Genomic DNA, 18,964 nt, shown 5'->3' on the forward strand with positions numbered 1-18,964 from the left:
ATTGTGAGACATGACCTACAGTTAGAAAAACTACTATTTTACAAGGCTAAGAAGTATTTTGTAATTTTACTGCCTTCAATCTGTAAGATAGTGCCTACAAATTGAAGGCAATAAAATGGAATACAGTATTAGTATACATATACCATGGTATACCTATATCACAGTTTGTAAATCAATTCATGTATTGATTGGCATTTGGGTGCTTCCGCAACTTGGTAATTATGGATTGGGTACAATAAACATTCTGGTGCAAATGTCTCTGTGGTAAAGTAATTTTTGTTCTCCTGGATAGACACCTAGTAATGGAATGGTGGGATCCAATGGAAGGTGAACTTTGAATTCCTTGAGGAGTCTCCATACTTTTTCCCCATAAAGGTTGTATTAGTTTTCATTCCCACCAGCAGTGTAGAAGTGTTCCCTTCTCTCCACGCCCACACCAGCATCTGCAGTTTGGGGACTTTGTGATGTGGGCTCTTCTTACTAGGGTTAGGTGTTACCTTAAGGTGGTTTGGATTTGCATTTCTCTTATGATTAAAGACAATGAGCATTTTTTTTCATGTGTTCATTACCATTTGTCTTTCATCTTTGGAGAAGTTTCTATTCAAGTCTCTTGCCCAGAAAGAAATGGGGTTGTTGGTTCTTTTCTTACTCATTAATTTGAGTTCTCTGGAGATTCAAGTTATCAGACCTTTGTCATTATCATAACATGCAAAAAATCTCCCATTCCAAAGGCTGTCTGTTCGATTCAGCTGTAGTACCTTTACCTGTGCAGAAGCTTGTTAGCTTGATCAAACCCCGGGAATTTGTTTTTGGTGTTGCTGCAATTGCCAGGGGGTTCCTCCTCATAATACATTTTCCCAGGCCAATAACTTCAACTATTTTTCCTGTGCTCTCTTCTAGTATATTTAAGGTTTCATGTCTTAAATTTAAATCTTTTATATAGGGAGAATCAAGTTTTGTTAGTGGTGAGAGGCGTGGGACCAGTATCACTCTTCTACAGGTTGCTATACAGTTCTCCCAGCACCGTATGTTAAATAGGGATTCTTTTCCCCAGTGCACGTTTTTGTTAGGCTTATCAAAGATCAAACAATGATATGTGGCTGGGTTCATATCTGGATTCTTGATTCTATTCCATATATCTACATCTCTATTTGTGTGACAGTACCATGGCACAAAAATGCCCATGGCTGTTTTGATCACTATAGATTTGTAGTATAACCTGAAGTCTGATAGCATGATGCCTCCATATTTTTTTTTTATTTCTAATTATTGTATTGGCTATTTGGGCTTTATTCTGATTCCGTATAAACCAAAATTCTATTCTTTCAAGTTCTTTAATGTATGACATTGGTACTTTGATAGGGTTTGCATTATATCTGTAGATGGCTTTGGGTAGTATAGACATTTTAACAATGTTGATGTTTTCCAACTATGAGCATGGTATTTTTTTCCCCTTTTGTTAACAACTTCTGCTATTTCTTTTCTCAGGCTTTCATAGTTCTCTTTTATAGAAATCTTTCACATTCTTTGTTATATATATTCCTAGGTACTTCATCTTCTTTGGCACTACTGGAAAAGGAATAGTGTCTTGGGCTATATTTTCGGCTTGAGTATTATTGGTATATAAAAAAGCTACTCATTTGTAGGTATTCCTTTTGTATCCCAAGACACTGCTACATTCCTTGATGACTTCTAAGAGCTTTGTTTTTGAGACCCTGGGGTTTTCCATTGTAAGATCATGTCATCTGCAAAGAGAGTTTGACCTCCTCTGTCCCAATTTGAATGCCCTTGATCTACCGCTCTTGCTTGATTGCAATGGCTAGGACTTCCAGCACTATGTTGAATAGCAGTGGTGACAGTGGGCGTCCCTGTCTGGTTCCAGATCTGAGTGTAAATCTTTTCAATTTTTCTCTGTTCAATATGATATTGGCTGTGGGTTTGCTGTAGATGGCCTCTATCAGTGGAAGAAATGTATTTTCCTAAGTGTTCTAATCATGAAAGGATGCTAATATTATCAGAAGCCTTTTATGCATCAATCAATAGAATCATATGGTCTTTGTTTCTTATTTATGTGCTGTATTATGTTTATAGATTTACACATGTTAAAACAACCTTGTAAACCTAGGATAAAAACACTTTGATCATGGTGTAAAACTTTTGATGTTTTGTTGAATTCTGTTTGCTAGGAACTTATTGAATATCTTGGCATCGAAGTTAATTAATGTTTTCCTTAATGAATGAAAACGAATTTATTAAAACGAATTCATTCATTAGTTTTCTTTCTTTGTTGGGTCCTTTCCTGGTTTGGGGATCAAGGTGATACTTGCTTTGTAGAATGTGTTGAGGAGGAGTCCTTCCTTGTCTACGTTTTGGAAAGGTTATGTAATACTTCCTCTTTGAAGTTTTAGTAGAATTCTCATGTGAATCCATCTGGTCCCAGACTTCTCTTCATTAGGAGATTTTGTATCGTTGATGCTATTTCATTGCTTGATATAGGTCTATTCAAAATTTCTAATTCTTTCTGGTTGAGTTTAGGAAGGTTATGTGCTTCTAGCTATTGGTCCATTTCCTCCACGTTTTCATATTTCTGGGAATAGATTTTTTGTAGTAATCATTGAGGATGTTTTGAATGTCTGTGTTATCTGTTGTTATTTCCTCTCATTAGAGGTTTTACTTTTCTGTTTCTGATTAGTCTAGTCAAAGGTTTATCAATTTATTCAGCTATTCAAAGAACCAACTTTTTCTTTTGTTGGTCTTCTGAATGATTCTTTTGTGTTCAATTTTATTTAATTCCACTCTAATTTTGGTTATTTCATTTCTTCTGCTGGGGTTGAGGTTGCATTGATCTTCCTTTTCCAATTGGTTTAGATGACCTGTTATTTTTCTGTCTAGATCTCTTCCTGTTTCATTGATAGAGGCTTCTAATGTTATGAATGCCTTGTCCCCTGGGTTTATTATCAAAGTATCTTCATTATCATTTTGTTCCAAAAATCTGGTAATTGGGCAGTGCCTGTGGCTTAATAGAGTAGGGCACTGGCCCCATATGCCGGAGGTGGTGGGTTCAAACCCAGCCCTGGCCCCCCAAAAATAACAATAATAATAAAACTGATAGTTAATGAGTACTCTCGTCTTTGACCCAACTGCCATTCAGCCTAAGGTTATTTACTTTCTATGACTTTGTGTAGGTATGAATATTTCTGTGGCTGTTGACTTGAATGTTTAGTCCCTAATGGTCTAAGAAGATACAAGGATTCATCTCTATTCTTTTAAATTTGTTGAGAGTGGTCTCGTGTCCTAAGATATGAACAGTTTTTGAGGATGATCCATGGTTTGATGAGAAGAATGTGTATTCAGTTTTATTAGGATGAAATGTTCTATAAATGTGTGTTAGGTCCATTTGTTCTAGGGTGAAATTTAAGTCCGTTATTTCTGTGTTTAGTTTCTTCTTGTATAATCTATCCAGAAGTGCCAAGGGGTGTCAAAATCTCCACTATTATAGTGCAGGAAGATATCAAATTGTTCATATTCATTAGGGTTTGTTTCATAAATTCAGGAGCATTCACGTAGGGTGCATAATGTTAATTATCGAAATCTCTTCATGTTCAGTGTTTGCCTTGACAAATATGCATTGTCCATCCTTGTCTTTCCTTATTTTTGTTCATTTAAATCCAATTGTATCTGCAAATAAGGTTGCAACCTCTCCTTTTTTCTGATTTCCATTTGCCTGTGTGATAGATATCCATCCCCTCACCCTGAGACTTTTGAAATCCTTTGAGGTAAGGTGAGTCTCTTGCAGGCAACAGATACCTGGCCTGGGTTTTGTATCCTGTCAACCAGCCTCTGCCTTGTTAGGGGAGAATTTAAGCCATTCACATAATTGAGAGAATTGATAGGTATTGAATGTGTGGGCCATCTTGGTTTTTAAAGGGCCAGTGCATATTTTTAACCTCACCATAGTGGAAGTTTGTTTTTGTTCTTTAAATTCCGGGTGACTTTATTTTGGTGGTAGACCACTGTGCTGGTCATTATGGAAAATGGTTCTGAGTATTTCCTGGAGAGTTGGTCTAGTTATGTCATATTTCCTCAACATAGGGATGTCAATAAAGTATTTGATTTCTCCATCACATCACAAATGAAACCCAGTTTAGCTGGATACAGGATTCTGGGCTGAAAGTTGTTTTGTTTTAGAAGGTTGAAGGTCGATGACCATCCTCTTCTGCCTTGAAACGTTTTGGCTGAAAGATGTGCCATCATCCTAATATTTTTCCCTTTGTAGGTGATACTTTCCTTATGCCTGGCTGCTTGCAGGATTTTCTCCTTCATATTAACTTTGGCAAAGTTATTACCATCCGTCTAGGAGATGATAGATTTGTTTGTATTGAGTCTTGCTGGGGTTCAGAAACTATCTAGTATCTGAATTTCTGTATCTCTTGCAATACTTTGGAAATTCTCCTCCTATTATGGAGGAGTAGAACATCTACTGCTCCTATTATCTTGGAGTAGAGCATCTGCGTCTTTAGGACACCCTCTTCTCCTTGAGGAATCACTGCAATTCAGATGTTTGATCTTTTGGAATGATCCCACAATTCTTCTCAAGGAATGTGCTGTTCTTGTTTTCATTTTTTAAATGACTCTTTGAATCCTTGGGGTTATTCAAAAGCCTTGTCTTCAACCTCTGAGATCCTTTCTTCTGCTTGATGAACTCTATTACTGAGGGATTCCACTGCATTTCAAAGCTCTGTGAATACCTCTTTTCATTCTGTAAGCTTTGCTGTATCTTTTCTCATTATGTCCATATCCTTGGTGACATTGTCTTTGAATTCATTGATTTCTCAAGGCAACTTTTGAACTACTTTGGATTTCCATTTCCATGTTTTCCTCCATTCTATTCATGTTATTTGCCATCCATATTCTGAATTCTATTTCTGACACTTCAGCCATTTCTCTAGGAATGGTATCTTCCATTGTATCTCCTTTGTCATCCCTTGTGGGAGCTGATGTACTCTAATTATTCATGTTGCCAGACTTCTTCTGCTGGTTTCTCCCATGAGTATTTTCCTGAATTTTGCAATCAAAATGGTGGGGTGAAATTTATTAACAGCCCCAGGAACTAACCAGTCCTCTGCCAATGAGCTTGTGATTATGGGTTTTCCCCTACAGCTACCGGCAGAGACTCTGACAACCTGCTGAGTGAGATAATGTAAACTGCTCAGGGTTGATGTCAGCCACCCTCTACCCATTCCTTGTGAGCCTGGGTATTAGGCTAGAATCTCATCTGAAGAAATATACACACACTTATGGCACCCCACTGCCCCTCAGCGACAGCTACAGGAGGATAAACTCTCCCCCTCACAAAATAACCACTGCTCAATCTTGAAGGGTCCCTGGTGAACAGCCCAGGTCAAAAATTCTATCAGATTTTTTTCAGAGGCAGTATAATCCCTGCTCATGAGAAAGAGTTCAAAGGGTCTCAGGCAGTCAGATAGTTGTAATCCACCGGTATTTCCATCTGTTAAACTCAAGGGGCTGGAGCCTGGTCTCCTCTGGTGGGTAAGGGAGTCAGGAAATTTTGCTTCCAAAGTCAGAACTGGGGCATCAGTGCCCCTATACCTGCTGCACACTGCCTCCACACGTGCCTCTCTCCTGCTTGTCCCTCTCCCAGTGGCCTCCTGCTTCCACACGAGTTTCTGTCCTGCTATCCAGCAGCCCATACAATGCTTGGGCATCTCAGGAATTGCCACATGCTCTGGGGTCTGCAGGGTGTACAACTTCAGACAGCCAGGCGAGGTGGGAAGGATGGACTGGGTGTTCAGATTTGCAGGGAAGATATTTGTTTGTTTTTATGCCAGGGAGGATGATGCTGAGGCTTACAGGTGGGACCTCCCTGGAGAAGGAGGACCGGGCTTTAGTGGCTCTCTGCCATGGAGTTCAGGGAGAAGTCTTCTGCTCCCTGCTGGCTTGCAGAGGGCCACAGCCGGACTCCCACTTGGGAGATGGGTCTCCTGTCCTCTTGGTGATGGGCTTCATACCTAGTCTTTGTTGTCTTGGTGCCTTTTTTTGGAAGTGGCAGCTTGTCTCAGCAGAGATGGTGTGCACTTGCCTATCTTCTTTCTATGCTCAGCTCCCCCCTTTCCCTTCACTGAGTCCACTTCGGTTCAGTACCTTCCTCTCTGGACAGGAGCCTCTGGTGCAAGATGCCTATAGTTGGCCATCTTCCTCCAGGGACCTCCAGCAATATCTTCATTTTTAAAAGTCCAGATCTCATTATGTTTCTTGCACTGTTCCTGGACTCCTGGCCTTAAGTATCCCTCCCTCTTCAGCCTCCTGAGTAGCTGGGACTCAGTCAAGAATGTCCGTGCCAAGCTAATTTATTTTTTGTGTTTCATATTTATATATATATATATATATATATATATATATATATTTCTAATCTAGCCAAATTAGAACGAGCAGTGCAAAGTCAGATGTCCATGCACATCTGAGTCTCTTTACAACTGGAACACAACCGTAAGTATGTGTGTCTCTAAATATTTCTAAACATAGAAAAAGTATAGCTAAATGGTTTGAAAGATATTCATGATCATTATGGAGAATGTTTGCCTAGAGGACATATATCATAATATGGACACATTGTGGACGTATATATGTAGGTTCCTGGTTTCTGGTTTATAACTCCCACAGCCCTTGCTACCATTTCTTGATATAATGTTGGGTGTTTTAGCCCAGAAGTAGGCCTCAGAAAACAGAATCAATCTCTCTCTGACCTTCTGTCCTCCTTATACCTGCCCCAGGCAGGACTCTAATCTCCTTCTTGACTTATTCCAGGGAGGGTCCTGCCCCCTTTGCTGTAGGTAAGAAAGCATCACAGAATGGGCATGCACAGGCCTTGCTGGGCTTCCCCACTCGGTCCAACAGTATTAGACCACACTGCTTCTGTCCAGGCACACTTCCATGTGGGTCAATCATGCCTATCCAATTAACACTCCCTACAAGGTCCAACACACCAGCATTTGGGGAGGCCCAGGTAGTGGAACAGCTGGAGGCTTATTGGGAGGTGAAGCAGAATGTGTCCATATGTCAGGAGACAGAAGCTCCTTCACTCAGCATCTTTCTAGGCCTCACCCATTGTATCTCTTTGTCTGGGTGTTTGTTACTATGTCCTTTGTAATAAACCGGTAAAGGCAAGTAAATGTTTCCCTGAGACCAGTGAGCTGTTCTACCAAATTAATCAAAATTTACTTAAAATTCGCAAGAAATAATGAGAACAGAAAAAACAAAATATCAAAAAAAAAAAAAAAGGGCTGGACAATGACCTCTCAAATAGTGCAAATATATACCTCTGAGGGGTGGAGGCAAATAAAAATACACCGTATAGAAATAGAACTCACTATTGACTTACAGAAGGCATATGTATACTTTAGTATGAGAATTTTTCTTCCCAGCCCTGAGTTTTGAGAAGAGCTTATTAAGAAGTTCTCTAAATTAATTCACTGATGACACCATATAAGGCTGTTCAATGATAATTTAAAATAAAAACAGAGATCATTCATATGGAGCTAACTTCTGATAATATCTTTGAGACTGAGGGTCAGAAACTGATATCTGAAATACAACACTTTGACATCTGAACTGAGGAAGACTCCCCTCACCCTCTGACCTGACCTCCCCACAGTGTCTCCCAAAGAAGCTGAAGTTCCTGTATTAGCCTAAAATCCAGATCCCCCAAGGAGAACCATGGGTTTTTTTCTTCTCCTCCCCATAAGAGGAGGACTCTAACCACATCTGCCCAGATTCACTTATGAGATTAAGTCCTGCCTCTCAGACTCATTCAGATTGCAAAGAGAACTCTTTGTAAGTCACTTTCTGTTCTCTGGCCAAACATTCTCCATAGTAATCATGATTGTCCTCAACCTAATCCCCTTCTCCCCACTCTCCCAGACACTGGTCCCAGGCTCCCATCCTTTCTGTTGCTTCCAGATGGTACATAAGCCCCTGTCCCTCACTGGGGGCAGTGGGGATGCATCTTACTCTGCAGGCTCCTGTGTATGCAGATTACACAGATTTGTACCCTCTGCTCCTGTTACTCTATCTGCCTTCTGTCAGTGCTTTTCAAGGAACTTCCAAAGGGCCAAAGGCCTTGACCCACACAAGACAAAGCATAGGGTCTGTGTTGGGAGTGTAGGTCTCTGTGTGTTAACCTCGGGGATGTGGAGGGGGGAGGTTAGAGTCAAGAGTCAGAGTCACAGCCTGGCACTCGATGCCTCTGTCCTCTCCATTCCTATTTCCCCTTGAGGTCCAATTCCCATGCCATTGTCTGGTTCACCGGACAGCCTAACTTGTTTCTTTCTGGTCTTTTCCCATCAAACCATCCTCCACATTGTTTCTGGCTTCATATTTTCAAGACACTGCATTATTTTCCCTGTTTCAAAAGGTTTCTGAGTCTGCAGGTGTGAATTTTCCCCGACAACAATTACTCCAAAAAGTTAGTTTTCATAGTAAAGGATACATAGATGTCATAGGGTAGGCTATATCACTTCCACAGATTTTACAGTTAAAATTAAGACTTTAAAGACCTTTTTAGGATTTTTCTGAGCCACATGAAGGGTATCGGCTCTTCATCCTCTCTAAATTCCCCCAGTCAGTGGTAGTTGGAAACAGATGATAAAAATCTGATCCCAGAACTGCCCTTTGTAAATTACCACCTCCAAGCCTTTAGACTGCTGTGACACCGACCGTGGAATTTCTTCATGTGGTCGTTTCCTCAGCAGTTTGCTTTGGCCTGCCCAAGCCTCCTGTCTAACATACCACATTAAGCAGCTGAGGTGGGCATGGGGTTCTCACAACAGTCTGGTGTAGAGTAATTTGTTCCCTCATTGGCCTGCATAATTATGTGTCTGTACACACACAGCTCAGTGAACTCTTGTTCTACCTTCTGCTTGTTGAGCCATATTTTAAAAGGAGCTATCTGAACATTGATGTTACAGACTTGACCTACCCGCTGGCTGCATTTGTTTTCCCACTCATGTCCTTAGTGTTTCAGTCCTGTTCAACTTGGACTGCAGCCCCGTCTGATCCTTACTGGGTGTTCTTTCTCTGAATTCTTCCTTTAGCACCTTGATATGGCCTGGTGGTTCCAACATGCAAGTTTACCTCCGAGGACACGTGAGAAAGGTCAACCAGAAATTTTGAAATGTTATCTAAATAAAGTTTGATTAGTATAAGTCTAATTCTAGAATATAAATATTATCTCTATAAAATGGTAAAATATTCACTCACCCCATTGTGGTCCGTGTGTGATAAATGTATTAAAAGATCAGTTCACTTTTATGCCCTGCCTCCAATTTATACATCATTTAAAAGTCCATTTTTATTAGCTTTAATCTCTGATTCCAAAGAACATTTTTTTAAAGAGTGCTCAGAGAGATAATATTTGAAGATATATATAGTCTACAAGAACAGTAACTTTCTGGAGCAGTAGCTCCTGCCATGGTCAGTTTGCAGCCAAAACAGAGGAAAGAAAACCATAAACAAAACACATGGAAATATTAGGAACTGACTTGAGTAACAAATAAAGCTACAAAAAAAGCTGTGGTATTTTTAGATGGTTGAATCAATTCATAAATTAAATGTGTTTCCAATTGTAAAAGGAGGTTTTATGTTCAAATTATTTCAACACACAGTTTAGAGGACAGAATGTTGTCTTCAAGTCACTTCATCAGCTTGTGGTTGTGCTTGTAGTGATCAAGGGCATATCTGAAGTTTCTAAGTCCTGTCAGGCAACTCCACGTTGGTTCTTCACAAAGTTACTTCAATTTAAGAACTTTTATGATTCGTCCAGTGCCCATCTCAATGACAGACTTGAGCTCTTTCCCCTAAGAATTTTAATGAATTAAGTCTGAGTTATCTTGATTATTTTAAGTCATGGCTCAGGATAGCTGTTTTCTCTCTCCTTTGGAGCACCAGTTCTCTGGGAAGCACTGTCTTTAGGTGTCTTGGATTTTCCGTATTACGTGACCTTCTCACATCAGCCACTGACCCGTGAGGTGCTGTTGGCTTTTCTGGAGCAGAGTTGGAGACTCTTGCGAACAAAACTGCAGTAAAGGCAGCTGTTCATAGAAAACAAATGGTTACCCTGAAGAAACTAGAGTTTTCCAAAGACAAAACTCTAGTGGGTTTGTTTTCTTTAGCTTTCTTTAATATCTTTTTCCTTTTCAATGTGTTAGATAATTATTTTCTTGGCAAACATTCTATTCAGATCACTGAAGCTGTAGTTTTTTTGAATCTAATCTTAATCAAATACTCAACTGTCAATGTATTTCAGTTTTGCAATAAATAATTTCACAAATTCCTAATTTGAGAGTCAAGCAAATGTCAATAAATAGGAAAATCTTGTTGACAATTCCCATCTCATTAGTGAAGTAGAACTGATTATCTAGCTCCACACTCTTTAGTTCTTCTGTCTCTTTCATAGAAGACATTTGTATCCGACTGAAAAGAGAGAAAGGTGGCAAAAGGAAGTGTTATGGGAGCATAAAATTATATACCTGAAAATAACAAAATTTTTCCTCTTAAAGAACAAATATATTCTAGTTGGTTATGTAATTATATTATATGACTGGGCACCTCTTGTCCAATATTACTAATAACAAGGATGGTTACTTTGATTTATTCTTTAATTTTTATTTTAAACTTTGGACTATGTTAAAAGCAGCCTAATTAAACTTTCTTGTTAATTACCACATCTACTTTCTAGAAATAGAATTCTTCTTTCCCTTTTGATGTAAAAATTAAGATGATAGTTCTGACAGTTTGGGTGTGTAAATACAAATTGCTATAGTGGCATGTGTTGTGGAGTGAATTATACCCACTTTCTTTAAAAAAAACTTTATGCTGTTTAAAATATTTAGTATCCTATAGATACTAAAGTTTAAGTAAACTCAAGTCTCTTATTCAAAATGGTATATGATGCTCATCCTCCCGCATTTATTTATTTTACCACATAAGTGCTATGTAACCAGTTGCTAGTCTATATTGTTCTTTTGTAACTATGATATTTTTATTAGTCCTCCCCAATATTTTCAATATTGGTCCAATCTATGGATGAAAACCTCATGAATAGGTTTGTGATTTGCAAAGAAAAATGGGTTTCACTGATTGAAATATACCTTTCTAATACAGTGGTTTGCTTAATTAAATTTTTCTATGAGGGGCTAAAAGAAGTGTGGAAATGAATTTTAAAAAAAGACCACTACTAGTATCTGGTTATGCTATTATTACCTTATGTTACACAGAAGATGAGATGCCTATGGACAAAGCTACAATGAGGACCTGAGGGCCAGCACTGGAACACATGAACTTTTGTAGTTTTTGTTTGGTTGTTCTCAAATAGAGCCTTTCAAAAGTTTATGTAGGCAATTGCTAATTGAAATGTTTGTGAAAAGAATTCACCATTCTTCTTTAACGTCTTGAGCCATCTTGAAATCGGATGGTGGCATTCGTGGATTTTTCCCTGTTAATAACGATGATTATCTTAATATATTTTATGTTACAAGTGCATATTATTTAATTTGAGTAATGGAACCAAATAATAGTTCTTAAAATTTCTCAGATCTCGCAAAAGAGAGAAATTTTGGGCCGTGGTAATTGATTCGTTGATCGTTTTTCTAAGACTTTTTCTTCAAGTCTATCATCATATCTTTCCTTTGTTGCCCTTAGTAGAGTGCAGTGGTGTCATAACTCACAGCAACCTCAAACACTTGGGCTCAAGTGATTCTCCTGCCACAGCCTTCCGAGTAGCTGGGACTCCAGGCACCCACCACAACATCCTGCTATGTTTAGAGACAAGGTCTGGCTCTCTGGCTCAGGCTAGTCTCAAACCTGAGAGCTCAAGCAATTCACCTGCCCCTACCTCCCGAGTGCTAGAATTACAGGCATGAGCCGCTCGCCCAGCCTCAATTATAGCCATTTTTGAAATTTTTAACTAATTGGGGAGAAAACAGTCCTGTTGCAGGGTTATGCACTTATTGTTTTCAAAATAAAATTTTACTTTATAAACATTATTTCTATACTGCTGGTTTTGTTATCAGTCATAGCTATCTCTCTGCTTTCTTTATTCAGAATCATGGTATCAAACACTTAAGCGCTAAATGATAATTCTGGTTTTCACTGTCACTATTTCAGGATTGTATCTGGAGTTCTGTCCTTGGTAACCATATGATTCTTTTTCAGTTTTTTAGGTGCCCCTGTTGCCTAAGAATGACTGATGGAATGAAAGCAGAGCCCTTTCTTGAACAAATTGATGTGAGTGTGGGAGGAAGAGTGGCAGAGCTCATAGTTGGAATGCACCATATCACCACGGGTTGGCTGAAAGAGTGCCTTAAGTTCAAATTTTGTTTGTAGGTTTAAAGATATTTTTAAAAATTGAGTTGTATATTTTTAAACGTATTTCATTTAGGTGGTTCCCGGGATGGTGATAATGTAACTAACAGAGCAAAACAGATGGTTACCATATATGGAATAAGTGAAAAGGTAATGGATAATTTTCATCCTTTTTATGTATAAATCATGTGTCATGTATATAAATCATGTATAAATCATTCTCTTTCAAGGGTGGTCTGATTGTAAGTAGGTCGCCTTTACACTTGCTCTCATTCCAGGGGCATTTGAGGTGACTTATTTTAAACATTATTCTAAATATTATTCTCTGAGTAACAAAGTAGGGCATTGTCTTAGATCAGAATTAGGTGTTGAGACATTGACTATGACTTCGTAAGTTACCCAAGGGCTTAAGGAAATTCGTTAGCCTTTGCATATGGCTTAGCACAGAGCCTACTCTCTGAGCTTGCTTTACCCACTACTTCTCTCACACCCCTACGTCATCATGGCGGCTCACTGAAGCGCTTCTATGCTCTGGCTTGTGGGTTTGACACTTGGAATGACTCGCCAAGGTTTTCTAGGGAGCACAAAGAACTAGATTGGAATGATACTAAGTTTTCTCTCTTTATCATACTTTCACTAGTTTGATTTTGGTCTTTATACTTTCAGAAGAACAATGAAATTTCTTTGCACTCAGATGCATTTTTACACTGCATTTCTATTTTACCACCCATGATATTTACTTCTAGATATGTACAATAGTACTTTTCTCTGCTAAATGTTGGTGCTTGGGGCTTTCCTCTTCAATTATGATTTTCCTTTTGTTGTAGCTCGAAGTTATGATGTATAGTAAGACAGGAAAACTGAGTCCAGTAACTCGGTCTGCCATCACAAGCAATAAGAGTGCTTCTAAGAATAATTGCAATACTTTTCAGTTCATTTTTCCTTTAACAAAATGAAATTATATACGTGTGTGTGTGTGTGTGTGTGTATATATATATATATATATTCCTAAATAGATATTTGAAACTGATTAAAAAACATTTGTAGGCCTTCTGTTCACCAGAAACATTACTCCATAAAATAAACATAATATATGTACTATTTCAGAAGTGAGTTAAGTATGTTATTAAGGAACTTTCATCGTGAACTGGGTCTTTTATTTTATTCTGACTACAGGGAAAGAACAGTAAGATTAATAATTATGAAAATTCAATTATTCTTTATATCAAATTCATAAGATGTGACAGCAATGGGAATGTTGTATATTGATTCTCTGAGTCTCTTGTTTTCCCACGCTGCCATGTAACCTTACATTGTGCCCTGTTGGTGGGAGTTTACCGATCCCCTTCCTTCCTTCCCTTTCCTTTTTCACTCCTCCCACCTCCACCTGAATTTAATTGTGTTTTATTCTCATGTGGGGTGTAGTTGTTTCGCTGTTGCTTTCATATTCCTATTACATACATTGGACACTTGCTTCTCCTTTCTTGTGATACTTTACTAAGGAGAATGCTCATCTGCTCCATCCATGTGAATACGAAAGATGTAAAGTCTCCATCTTCTTTGTGGCTGAATAGCATTCCATTGTATACATATACTACAGTTTATAAATCCTTTCATGCATTGATGGGCACTTGGGTTGATGCCAAGTCTTATAGTCAGCCATTTGATCATGGTCATTCTAGTGAATAGGAAGTGGCTCTTACACCACTGATATCCAAATTACTCTCACCCAAATTTTAATCTCTTAAATTAGATAATGTCCCTAGTGACTAGTGGTTTTGAGCATCTTGTCCTGTACCTGTTGGTCATTTGTACATCTTCTTTGGAGAAACATCCACTGAAATATTCCCCCCCTTTCTTAGTTGGGTTTTTGTCACCTTCTTCAGAGTAATGAGAGATCCTATATTGCAAGTTCTTTAATAGGTGGATCTTGCACTTTATCCGGTCTGACAACCACTGCCATTTCAGGGTTGTGTTCAGTTCATCTGAACTTACTAGTATTGAAAAAGCTGTACTTAAACTGGCCTGTTGCTACTTATTTGCTGTTTTTCTCATATCTAATTGGATGCCTTGATTCTCCTTTGTCACCACCTCTATTTTCAACAAACAGTATTACTTTTTATGGTCATCTTTCCTTAGTCTTTTAGCTGGCAATGTCTGTTTTGCCTATGCTTAATAAGGATAGTTTTGCCACTCACCCCTTTTTTTCTTTGAGTCTCTTTGAATATATCATCCTAATGTACCCTAACTTTCCTCTTTTTTAATGAAAAACCAGCCACTAATTATTTTTGTGCTCTTTATGGGATAGATTGCTTTTGTCATTGCCTTCAAGATTTTTTTCTCAGCATTGTCTTTAAATATTTTCATAAGGATGGTTTTAGGAACAGGTCTTTTTTTGTTCATATGACATGGGTTTTTGTGGGTTTCTTTTGAGCTTCTTAGATGTATCGGTTGCTTTTCACAGAATTCGAGAATTTTTTGGCCTATATTTTTTGAACTCTATTTTCCTGCCCTTTTCCTGCATTCACATGGATTTATTTTTTATTTGTTTGAGACCTTGTAGCTTCAGGCTGCATATATTTTTCATTTTGTAAGTCCTATTCTGAAAACAAATACATTTGACCTTGTTTACTATTTTCAACATTCTATTAAGAGAGACGTCTTTTAGGAGATGTGTATAAGCTTTGGATTTAAATTAGACTTTCACTTTGGAAATTACATTTAAGTTCTCAGGATATCACAGCTTTGTTAAAAATATTCTAGCTTCATGGCTTCATGAACTGGTTCCTATCAGGGATTCTCCTCATGTTCTCTAATTGAAGGAGATTTCAGGTGTTGGAATTTTCTGGCCACTTGGTCAAAGGGTTCCATCAGTATTTGCCAGAATCCCTGCATCACCCTCATCTTAACCTGGAATTGCTGAATCCTGAGATCCTATGTGAATGCGGGGAATGCAGGGGTCCTCTGGGGTTCTTTTTCCTGGAGTTTCTGGCCTAGGAATGATGTTGAGGGTTTTCTTCCCAGGTTTTGTGGCACCAGAAAAGATGTTGGGGATCAGGGATTCTGGTTCCCTGAACCACGTTGACCTGATTCAGTTATTCAGCTGAGCGAGAAAGTACAAGTGAGGCATCGCAGTAACCAAGGTAAAATTTCAATTCTTTTGATTCTGTTGGTATTTGTTTTGTGTCCCAGGATATGATCAATTTTGGAGAATGTTCCATGGGGTGATGAGAAGAATGTATATTCTTTATCTTTGGGATGGAGTGTTCTATATGCGTCTATCAAGCACAGTTGTTCTAGGGTCTCATTTAAGTCTCTTATATCCTTGTTTAATTTCTGTTTAGAGGATCTGTCCAGCTCTGTAAGAGGAGTGTTAAAGTGCCCTGTAATTATGGTATTATCAGATATCATATAGCTCAGACTGAGTAAGGTCTGTTTCAAGAATCTGGGAGCATTTAAATTGGGTGCATAGATATTTAGAATTGAAATGTCTTCTTGTTGTATTTTTCCCTTGACCAATATAAAGTGACCATCTTTGTCTTTTTTGACTTTAGTTGTTTTAAATCCACATGTATCTGAAAATAAGATTGCAACTCCTCTTTTCTTCTGAATTCCATTTGCCTGAAAAATTGTCTTCCAACCCTTGACTTGGAGCTTGAATTTGTCTTTTGAAGCCAGGTGTGTTTCTTGCAGACAGCAAATGGATGGCTTGTGTTTTTTAATCCAGTCAACCAATCTATGTCTCTTCAGTGGGGAATTCAAGCCATTAACATTTATTGAGATAATTGATAAGTGTGGTAGTATTCTATTCGTCTTATTTTGTGAGAGTCCATTGCTTAGTTTTATCTTTTGCATCAGTGTGGAGGTTAGGTTCTGTCCTTTAATTTCTGAGTTCTTACTTCGTTGCTGATCCATTGTGGTGGTCAGTGTGCAGAACAGGTTGAAGTAGTTCCTGTAGAGCTGGTCTTGTTGTGGCGAATTTCCTCAATGTTTGTATATCCGTAAATGATTTGATTTCTCCATCAATTTTTAAGCTTAGCTTAGCAGGGTACAGAATTTTGGGCTGGAAATTGTTCTGTTTAAGTAGATTAAAGGTAGATGACCATTGTCTTCTTGCTTGGAAAGTTTCATTAAAGAAGTCTGCGGTCACTCTGATGGATTTGCCCCTGTAGGTCAACTGGTGCTTACTCCTGGCAGCTTGCAGAATCTTTTCTTTTGTCTTGACTTTGGACAGGTTCATCACAATGTGTCTTGGAGAAGCTCAGTTAGAGTTGAGGTGACCTGGGGCCCGATATCCCTCTGAAAGCAGTGTGTCAGAATCTTTGATGATATTTGGGAAATTTTCTTTTATAATATTCTCTAGTATGGCTTCCATTCCTCTGGGGCATTCTTCTTCCCGTTCTGGAATTCCTATAACTCGTATGTTGGAACGCTTCATAAAGTCCCATAATTCTGACAGTGAACGTTCTGCTTTCTCTCTCTTCTTTTCTGCCTCTTTTACTATCTGAGTTATCTCAAGAACTTTGTCTTCTACCTCTGAAATTCTTTCTTCTGCATGGTCTAACCTGTTGTTGATACTTTCCATTGCATCTTTAAGTTCCCTGATTGACTGTTTCATTTCCTTCAGCTCTGCTATATCCTTTTTATATTCTTCATATCGTTCATCTCTTATTTGATTCTGTTTTTGAATTTCCTTTTGGTTATTTTCCACTTTATTAGCATTTTCCTTCATTGTTTCCATCATTTCTTTCATTATTTTCAACATGTGTATTCTAAATTCCCTTTCTGTCATTCCTAACATTTCTGTATAGGTGGAATCCTCTGCAGTAGCTACCTCATGGTCCCTTGGCGGGGTTGTTCTGGACTGGTTCTTCATGTTGCCTGGAGTTTTCTGCTGATTCTTCCTCATGGGTGATTTCTTTTATCTGTTTCCTTGCCCTAATTTTCCTTTCACTTCCTCTTGCTCTTTATGTTCTCGTGCCTGTGGAAGTTGCGGGTGGGTTTAGACGGATTGAACACACGCAACCAGTTGCCGGTTTTCCACTGTTTTAGTCCTCCTCTTGGGGTCCAGAAGTCTCTCGCTGACTACCTGTATCCTCTCAGGGGTGATGATAGGCAGATCCCACCAGCCAGAGATGCCTGGAGTCCTATATCCCCACACTCAAGGCCATGTTCACCTGCAACCTGCTGATAAATCTCTTTTAGAACACACAGTGGATAGACTGTTAACAGTTGACTTGTCTGCTCCACTTCACTGTGAAGAACTCAAAGGCAAGCACTGTGCCTTCACAGTCTCTGAATGATCAGAACGTGGAAACAATTGCTTTGTACTTTCAGGGAGCTCACATACCTACTAGGATTCCGGTGTCACCCGCCGCGAGGAGTGACCTGAGCCTAACCTCACTCCACGCAACAGAGGGTAGCCAACCCTCCGCGGTCCGCTCGCCTCTTCTCTGCTGTCGTATCATCGCCCTCCTGAAAATGTTTTTAAGTGCTTTCAAGTTCCTGTGTCTTATTTTCAGATCATGTTTACGCTGGTCAAGTTCATTTTTATTAGTCATAAACAACTCTGTAACCCTACTTAGTTCCTCCTCAACCTCACCAATTTTTTCCAATCAGTTCCACAATCTGTTCTTCTTGAACAGTTAATTTTCCATTCATGACTCTTAAAATTTTCTTGAGAAATGTACATTCTATTTTTCTCATGGGCTGCAGCAAGATCTCTCTTCAGGCACTCTATTTCTTCCATATATTCCTTAATAAGAGCTTTTTTGGTGAGTTTCTGACAACTTCAGGCTTATTCATTATGTTCTTTGCTCTGTGAGGATATCCCAAGGTACTCAGAGTTTCCTTTAAAAAAGAAGTTGTGCCGGTGGCTGTCTACAGTCCCATCTGGGCCACCACTTGCCAGAGCCGCAAACACCAGACTGGCCTGTCTCAGGCGGCTCATCTACTATCCAGACGCGGACCACTGTGCTGCTGTCTTAGCCAGGGAGAGCGAGCAAGAGTGGGAGGAAGCGAGAGAAAGGGAGAGAGTTTTTGTAGGAGGAACCGGAGCAGAAGTGTCCCTAAGGCCCAGCAGTCTCCTCACGAGGGGAACCGCCCTTTTTTTTTGTTTTTTTTTTTTAAAGGCAGTCTCCTTTCTCACCCAGGCTTGAGAGTTAAATGGCATGATCATAGGTGACCATAACCCCAAATTCCTCTCTCAAGCAATCGTCCCTCTTCAGCCTTCCAAAGTGTTGGGATTACAGGGAGCACCTGGCCCAATCTGACTTTTAAACTATGGACATGTACTACTTTGATATAAATCCAATTCAAAGCAAAAGAACAAACATCTTTGCACATTGGATAGTTGCATGGATCCCCATTCCTTGAATTTCTGGCAAAGTTGTATATTTCTCAAATGTTTCTGCACTGTCTGTATTTTCTCTTAGTATCTGCTGCCAAGAACAGTGTAATGATTGTGAACTTGGCACCTGGATGCAGAGAGACCTACCTTCACGCCCTGGCAAGTGACTTAATTCGTGTTTTCCTTGCCTGTATGTTGGAGATGCAGATTGAGTATCCCTTATTCAAAATGCTTGCG

The sequence above is a fragment of the Nycticebus coucang genome, chromosome 6, assembly GCF_027406575.1.
Source record: "Nycticebus coucang isolate mNycCou1 chromosome 6, mNycCou1.pri, whole genome shotgun sequence".
Classification (NCBI taxonomy): domain Eukaryota; kingdom Metazoa; phylum Chordata; class Mammalia; order Primates; family Lorisidae; genus Nycticebus; species Nycticebus coucang.